At 29.6% G+C, this 9,424-nt stretch overlaps 1 long non-coding RNA gene across 7 annotated transcripts; it reads left to right on the top strand.

The window, feature by feature from the left end:
* The first annotated feature begins 749 nt into the window (after window positions 1-749).
* LOC123199154 lies at window positions 750-4,437 on the top strand. Of its 7 annotated transcripts, none has more exons than XR_006498209.1 (6): window positions 750-2,495; window positions 2,616-2,639; window positions 2,858-2,958; window positions 3,191-3,282; window positions 3,740-4,038; window positions 4,142-4,437. It is a non-coding gene; the product is annotated as an uncharacterized LOC123199154 (long non-coding RNA). The 7 variants fall into 7 exon arrangements; XR_006498207.1 differs by having other exon boundaries at window positions 3,044-3,282; XR_006498203.1 differs by lacking the exon at window positions 3,191-3,282.
* Window positions 4,438-9,424: the final 4,987 nt, after the last annotated feature.

The raw sequence follows: 9,424 nt of genomic DNA, 5'->3' as shown, positions 1-9,424 counted from the left end.
TTAAGATTTTTGTTGCCAATGTTGTCTGCCTTTGGTAGTGTTATATATATGGCAAACTCTTGCTTGTCAAAAATCTCTTTGATAAAGTTCTTATTTGAATCAGTTATTCGGCTTATATTACTGTTTCAGCTAAAAATATTGCATTGTTGTAACAGATTTACTCTATCGTTTCATATGAAAGGCAGAATAATATCTTGTCCACTCTCTGAATGTTCTGGTAGAGTAAAACCTCGAACTCCTCTTTCTTTCTGATGAATCCAAATTTTTGTGTTAATTTTTCAGTGAAAATCTGTTTAATCCTTCGACCTCTCGTTGTATCAAAGCTAAAGATGACCAACAATGATTTCATAAGTAAAGAATAGAGCCTAAACTAGTTCGTTTATCAATCTCTCATACCAAATTTCTCCAAAGACAAATCAACTACTCTTTTTATCGAGTTAAAATTAAAAAATAATTAAAAAATTGAAGAATTACATAATATAACAAATTGACCCATAAAACATGCGAACCAATCCGCAATAGACCCGTAGGTGCACTGCCTAGGGGCCTTAAGCCATGTCCAGGCCTTACTCTTCCAACATGCTGGTAAAGCCTGCCCTTTCATGGTGCAGGTTGTGAGCCCATGTGAGTCATGTCAAATACAGCCCCGCACAGCCACGGAGCGTCCGAGTCCGACCCACCATGTCATGTGAATTGTCAGATTAACTTTTCACTTGAGTCTTGACCAAGATACTACCTCCATTCAGGACACGCCATCCATCACTCTCACTTTCTCTTCCTCTTGGAAAAAGCTTCGCAACTGCCAATCATTTCACTCTCTTGACTTTAAATATTAACAGTATAATCATCCTAAATTTCCTACTTACTTACCAAGAAGAACCCATCAGACAATATGCTTCACAGCGCATAATGCGCTACTTTTCTTTATCAAATTCTCTTCTATTCTCGGGAATCTTACACCAACCATTGCCTCACTTTTTCTTTCTTCAAACCCTTATTTCTATCTTCTTTCCAACACCCGAAACCAAGGCCGCCAACGTCGTTCAACTCTTTGACGGCTTGTTTAAGGTTCTGGGGTCCTGGGAATTGCAGGATTTTGACCTACAATTTGTGGGAGGAGTTGATTCAGAGCTTCAAAAGCTGAGATCAAAGTTGAAGATGGTTGGATTTCTGCTCAGTCTAGCTGAAGAAATTCAACTGAAGAAGGACGATGAGACTTCGTTCTGTATCTTCAGGTTCAATGTTCAAAAGGTCTCCAAGACCGAAGAGCTGAAAGTGATTTCCAGAGGGAAATCAAGTTGTGCATCAAGGAGCAAAGTTCATATGATTCAACTAAGCAAGGTGTTTATGTCATATTTTATTTGACATCCCTAATTGGTATGGGTGGAGTTGGCAAGATGAAAATTATTCGGGCATGATGTGGGATTGCAAGGTTTTCAAAGTCTTCTATTTTGAAAAAAATGCTTAGGTCTATGTCTTTGACAACTTTGAGAGTCTCACTATTTTGAAGGTACTTTTTTAGCCATTAAAGGATCTTTGATATTTACCTTAGCCTAATTTAAAAGACATGAAAAATAAATTGGAAAAAATAATATAGGGGAAAAACCGAGTTTTTACTTGTCTTAGATGATGTTTGGAACGTGAATAAATGGAAATAGAAGGCATGCGAATTTTGATAGTATAAACATTGATGTATAAAAACAATATTTAGGTCACAGAAGAACTTTATTGAAAAGTGCACAAAAATTGCCTCTGGCAGTTATGACCCTCCAGGTCTTTCAGATGCCCGAGATTATATAAAAATACAATATATAGGCTGACAAAAATGATATTTTCCCAGTATTAAGGTTAAGTTATCATCATCTTCCTTCACGTATGAAAGACATCTCACATATTGTGCAATTTTCCTCAAAGAGATGTTTTGGTTATTGTGCAATATTTCCTAAAGATTACAATTTCGAGAAGGATGAACTTCTCATCTTGTGGATGGAGGAGAAGGTATAATTCAACAATCAGATTAAGCAACTATATTTGGTCCGGGAGTGTTTTCATCATTTATGTTCAAGATCACTTTGTCAACAATCAAGTAGCTATTGTTCTAAATATGTATCGTATGATCTTGTCAATGATCTAACTCAATTAGTTCTTATTGAAATCAATAAGTCTAAGGAAGCCGATACCAAACTAGCAAAAATAGTTGAAAGAATTTGTCTAGAAATATTCTTTCAAGTATTTATGAATCTTTATGTATGGTTGGACTACCATTCAACCGTAGTTCATTCTAATATGTAAAGATCTACAAGCCTTATCAAAAGGATTGAGTACCTCTTATTGTTAAAAGAACTGTAAGAGAGGGCAGAGGAAAATACTGTTGAAAATCACTCAAATCCCTATCATTCAAATAGATAGTAGATTCATCTACAATTCAGAGAAGGAAAGAGAATTGAGCTTTATTTTAGAACAATCAGTCAGACGATCATTTCATTGCTTCCAAGGTTTGTCATTCTTCTAATTACACCTCAACCATTTTTCAAGTGTTTCATTAACAGAGTATTATTTTATCCTCTTGACTCAATTTTTAAGTGTACTAAATCTTTCTCATTTTATCTTGCTAGATGATCTTCAAGAAGACCCTCAAGGTAGTAGTACGTCCATGTAATTTGGAAAATTTCAGAAGATTCATTTAACTTAGGTCATTTTGAATTGAATACCTTGTATTTAAAACTTGAGTCTTATTTTGAAAGGGTGTTCAAGAAGATTAGAAGATATTATGCTTAGCCTTTTTTTTTTTTGTGAGATTTTTTGTGTTAAATGCAGACTTTATATTAATTTTTCTCATTTTTTTTCTATGGTTTAGATGAGTTGAGCTTCAGGGACAAAACATTTTGAGCAGAATCTGAGCAATTTTAGATCTCAAAATGAAGAAATTGATCTGAAAATTATCTCATTCAATTCCAGGTTCGTCAATATCTAGCATAAAAAATTTTCATTTATTACTATACTTTTTTGTCATCTCAGTAAATTATGTCAAAATGAAATTCAGATGAGCTTTAATCTCCATTTTAAAAGTTCACCTTTCTGCAACTCTCATGGGTAAAAGTTACCTGGAAGGTCCTCCATTCAAAGTTTGATATTTGCAATTGCCGGTACCTGTATGTGCTAAAGTTCCTTCATGATATATGGTTGCCAGATTCAAGTTTGTTTTCAAATGATGGATTTTTGAGGTGAAATGGAAGTAGACTGTGATTGCTAAGTCATTACAGTTTCCTTCTTCTGCTTCATGTAAGCATATTTAAAATCATTTTCATATCTAGACTTATACATATCGAATCAATTAATGTTATGCTCAAATCACAATAGACAGATTGGTTGGTTCTTGTTGCATACGTGATAAGGTGAACATATTTGCTTCTGCATATATTTTGTTCATTATTTTTTTAAACCTTTTGGTTTTGAGAAAGATACTGTGAAATCTGATTGATTTGGAATTTGACGGAATGTGAATGCAAAAAATTTTGGTTGATTTAGAATCTCACTGAATCCAGTACATTAAAATGTTACATAGATTTATATATTATGAGAGGCAGCGTGTGGAGCTGCTGAATTTTAGCAACCAAAACATAGCAGCATTGCTCCAACTTTTCAGTGTTTTTTTTTTTTTTTTTCAATATGTTGTTAAACTGTCATTTTGATATAGATGATGTATGTTAAAAATTTTTTGTTCTATTCATATCTTCAGGGAAGAAATTGATGAACAGAACGTTTCAGTGGCTTTAAAGTTTGAGCTGTACTTTTGATCCTTCTAGTGATTGCATATGTTAATAAGGGTGCAGGCTCACCAATGCCATAATGCACAGGAAGTGTTTCGGAAGCTTTGAAAAGCAAAGATTTTGGAATGTCGTCAACTCGCTGACACTTTTGCATTAGAAACCTACTCTCCCACTAGTGAATTTTGTTGGCAGCTAATTCCAGAAGCTTCATTGCTATCTCCTGAATTACACAAAGGATAGCAAAAAAAGCACTCATACACTTGATAAGGTAAAATTTTGACATACTCTGCATTAAATTTGTATCAACCATTAGATATATTTTTCAGCTGGATCATTCTCATATTTCTCTTGTTTTTCTGGTTGATTTGCAGGTATCTTAACCACAGCACCATGAACTTACTGCAATGACAAGAGCAATGCAAAGCTTGAAAATTTGCTGTACTTGCAGGGCAGCAATGTTAGTCATGGGTCAGACAGTTTTATATACATGTATAGGGTAGTGAATGGGGGTGTTACAGAATTTTGTAAGTGTTAAAATTTCTGAGCTCTTGTTAGTTAGTTAATAAGTTTCAAATATTTTCTGAAATTTGTGTTCATAAAGCAAGAGATGTTGACATGATTTTGTTGAACTAGATAATTTCAATTCAACCAGATCATGTGTGTGTAACTATCTATCTCATTTTTCTGAATTTTTCATATCTCATAGATCCTATCCAACAAGTTTGTCATTGGAGCAGAATCTTAAACTGGATCAAGTGAATTATTGGATAATTAAAGCTTGTCCATAGAAAACATGAGTGCTTCTTACTATTGATGAAAGCAAAATTACAATATCTTTTTGATTAAATGTTGATAATTTGTGAGTTGATGAAAATTTACATTATGCATTTATTTATAACAATTTTATTTATTTTTTGTAATGAATTTTGTTATTTTAGAGATCTTATAAAGAAAAGAGATATATCAAAACTAAGGTGACATTTACTTTGTGGGAATGTGCATGAATAGATATTACATTTAAATATAATATCTAAATATATTTTTAATTTAAATATAATTCTTGAAATTTATTTATATTTTCAATGACCAGACGACAACTGTTTTCCCATAATAGATAAGAAGGAAGGAAGGAAGGAAGGAAATACACTACCATGTGGAGCTGTCCTAACTGGTGGAATGTCCAACACAATTTATTGGGCTCTCCTTGCAATCCCTATCAATTCATTGATTCATGAAATTACGTGGCCCACTTTCTTTACAAACCCATTAAAAATATATATTTAAATTCATTAATAAGAAGAATTAGGGGTGCAAAAACACTCAAGTCAAGCTCCTCTCAATCGAGTTCGGCTAAGTTTTGAATTTGAGTTTAATTCAAGATATTACTATTAAATCATACAACATATGAATTACCATATATTATATTTAAAGTTAGAAAAAAGTTATTATTATTATTATTATAAGATTTTAATCTTTTAAATGATTATTGATATTATAAGATCTCAAATCGAATGAGCTTTTTTCGTTTGACTCAAATATAAGATTCAGGTTGTTCAAGCTTAAACCTTTGCTTACAAACTGATGATTTGACACATTTACCGTCTTTAGAAAGTATTGAAAATTTTATTAATGACAACTCTTGGGAGTAATTAAAGGTTACTTAGAAGAAAGTCAATACAAGTAATTCATTAGAAAAAAGTTTGACATTTTTTTTTTTATATAAGTAAATGTATTGAATTGACATTTTTTGTTGTATAAGGTCTAGATATACATAGAAAAACAAAAGTTGGGAGGGAAAGTTTGGTATATTTACCAACAAATTTCAACCTTTCTACATCTTCAAATCTAATCATCTTATCCATGCTAGAAAAAAAGAAATTAAAAGGAGCAAAAGCAACCTTGTGGTGTGGTGTGGTGTGGGCTCTCAAGTTTCATCAAATTAGTCAGTTTCTTTTAATTTTCCCCTAAGTATCTTCAAATAATAATAATAATAATAATTTGACCCTTTTAAATATTATTTTAAAAAAGTATTTATTCAAAATTATTAATATTATTTAATTAAGATTAAATAATAATAATAATAATAATAAGAATAAGGCAATGCTTTGTTATGAATCATGTGACAATAAAAACTTTGCTTGCTTGCTTAGTTGGTTCTAGTTGTCATTGCAATAAGACGACAAAGCTAAATATCTAGTCTAGACTTATTTATTTGTAATTAATTAATTTTAAAACTTTTGTCTGTTATAAAGGCATTATCATCATCATCATCCGTTCAGATTATGACATGTGTCATTGTTGTTAAACGTGTCAGGCCCACACTTTGCAGTGCTCAACCTTGGAAGGTAGGCAGTATGATCGACATCGAGTCCAGTCCAGTATTATTATTTATTTATCTCCATCATCGTCATCATGGAAAATGTCAAAAATTATTTATATTTATTTTTTTAAATCATAAATTAGTTTCTTATCTTCTAATAATTTTTTTTATTTCTCTAAAATTTGATATTAATAATGTTAAGTAACTTTATCAATAAGTAACGAATATTTTGATAATCTTATGTTATTTATTATTTATAGCTTATTATTATTGAAAAGGTGGAATATTTGTTTGATATTATAAAAATAAAATCTATATTATTATAAAAAATTATTATTATTATTATTATTATTATTATAAGAATAATGTAAGATTTACATATGATTTTGGTCCTACCATATCTAAGGTAGTTAAAGGAGTTCATCTAATTTTTCTTTCTTAAAAAGAAAGAATGATGGGAAATATGCTAGAAAGTTCCTTGTCCTAATCAAATTAATTAATTAATTAATTTATTAATTTAATTAATTAATCATTATTATTGCATGGCTTAACAACATGATTACTGCACTATAATCATTTTTTAATTAATAGTTACCGACAAAAGCCCTAAAAAGTTCTCTTAATAATTTATAAATTAAAAGGATTAATTATAAATAACAAAAGTGACATAGAATTTAAAAAAAGTTTTCTTTTTTTTATAAAACAAATTTGATTAAAAAATTTTTAACAAACATTTTCTCATCAAATATATAGTCAAACATACAAATGATTTAATATAGGGTTAGATTCAAATCGAATTTGTTAGAGCTCGAACTTAAATTCGGTTCGAAAGAGTTTGAAACGAGTCAGCCTTAAACAAACTCAAACGAGCTCAAGCTTGCTCATCAAGCTTTCGAATTAAAAATTTTGATACAAAATAATATCGTTTTAATCAACATATATTAAAACGATGTCGTTTTAATAATGAGTTAGTTAAAAAACTCAAACTCAAAGAGAGCTGAATCATTTGCAAATTGAGCCGAGCTCAAGCTCAATTTGGTTCGAATCTAACTCATATTACTCAAAGGAATAACAAAATTATAGGGATTACACAAATTTTATTTAATAGAAAAAAAATTGTGATAATTAAAATTTTGAATTGTGTCTTAGTTTTCAATAATTTTTTTTTTTTTTCCTGTGTGTGTGTTTTTTTTTTTTTTCACTCAATCTTATACTTTAATCTTAATAGTGTGAACCCAACTTTACTTAATGGACACTCTTGCTCATGTTTTTCTAATTTTTTCATTATCATAATGAATTTTTTATAAGATTTGGTGTTATTGATAATCATTTTCATCTTGCTTAATTTATTTAATTTGGTTGTTGACGATCATTTATTTTTTATTTATTTTTTTATGTTTCTGGTAATCATTCTTATCTTCATTAATGCATTATCAGGTTTTTTTTTTTTTCTGTTTAAATAAAATGTTTATTATTCTTAATTCTTTTCTCTATTAAAATATGAGTTTTCCAATATTTTAGCAAACCTTTCAAATTTTTAAATTACATCCAGAGTTATTTTACGCCCCTAAGGTTTGATTGGGTAACAAAAGTCTCTCAAAGGTTTATTTAACAACAAAAGTTACCCCCAATGTTATGTTTTAGATTTAAAATAAAGAATGACAAGTTAATTAGATAATTTTTTAAATAGAAATGACAATAGGGCAGTTTGAAGGTAGGGGTCGGAGATGATTTACCCTAATCACAACTATTGAAAGTGACAATATCGAACAGGCTTTTTTTTGTCAATATTCCTCTCAACATGAGCTCCACATCCGTTGTTCTCGTCAAGTAATTATACAATCATCTTGATTAGTACAAATAGTAATCATGGAAGACTTATCATATGGCCTAGATAGAAGAAACTGATGTAGGAGAATAAGGCGTTAAGATAGCGACAATAAGAAAAATAATAGCCGTCAATATAACCTTTTAAGGTTAAACATCACAACTACAGGAAACAATTATCAATGGATAAAAATAAGATTTTAGTTATATCGATAATTTTTTATAATTTTTAGTTTAATCATTATTAACTATGGATGGATAAAAAATTTATAATTTTTGGTGGGCAAAATATTATTTAAATTCAGTAAAAGTAGAGTGCTTTTTATTTTTAACTAACTTTATAAAAATTAATAATTTTTATGAACAAATTTAGCATGTGGGTTGGAAAATGGGCATTTCAAACTTAGAGGATTTTTGTCTTTTGGCCTATGAAAACACATTCACAGGATGTGTGAGTGGATTTATTAGACGTCAATATTTTAATATTAAACATTACATCTAAGTCCAACAACTTTAACTTTTTTAATAAAAATAAATATTTGAATTCAAAAGGGGATTCTTATGAAATTCTTTCACAATTTTTAATAAACTTTTGACGATTTAATGAATCTTTCTAGCAAATTTCAAAAGTTTCCATATTGGTTTATTTATTTATAACGAAATAAAATAAAAATTATTGTGAATAAATAAATAATTTGACATCTTCCGTTTTCTTGGCGAAGTTTCTCCCTTAATTTGACAGGTACCGGCTGAGACAAAGTCTTCATGAGAAGACTAAGTCAAGGTCAACTAAAGTCAACCACGTCATAATTATTGACCTTGTAAAAAGAAGACCCACTCTTCCTAAATAAACCCAAAATTGAAACCTTCTAGAATAAATAAGATCTCACAACATTGATTCTTTTTTTTTTTTTTTTTAAATTTTAATTACAAAGAGATTATTGAATTGGCAATTGAAAATGTGTCATATTTGATTATATATTCATATAAAAAATTATCAAATTAAATATTATCATATCAGATTATATAAATAAGTTTATATAATTTATCTGTACATGTAATGTTATTTATGTCTTATTAGTGTTGGCATTTTGTTAATTATATACAATTAACTTAAATTTAAAGTCAATATCATTCCGCCTTTTAGCGAGTGTTGGGTCTCCAAGTGTCTTTGAGAAAATTTCAAATATAAGTAATGGGATTTTTAAAATAGTTTTAATATTTTTAAAAATTTTTTATAAAAGGATATTTTATAAGAGAAACAATATATAATTTTAATTTAATTTAATTTATACTTATAAATAAGGTTGGATTCGAAGCTAGCTTATTCGGACTTGAAACGAGCTTTGCTCGAATGAGCCCAAGCCTGAGCTTGCCTTGAACAAGCTCGAGCCCGAACACGAGCCTAAATTTTATATAAAAAACGAATACGAGTCTGAATCCGAACACCGATTAAACGAGCCGAGCTCGGCTCGCAAGCCTAAATTTTAATAAAAATTCAAAATTT

This window comes from Mangifera indica, chromosome 16 (genome assembly GCF_011075055.1).
Source record: "Mangifera indica cultivar Alphonso chromosome 16, CATAS_Mindica_2.1, whole genome shotgun sequence".
NCBI lineage: Eukaryota > Viridiplantae > Streptophyta > Magnoliopsida > Sapindales > Anacardiaceae > Mangifera > Mangifera indica.
This window is presented reverse-complemented; position numbering and strand designations above follow the sequence as displayed.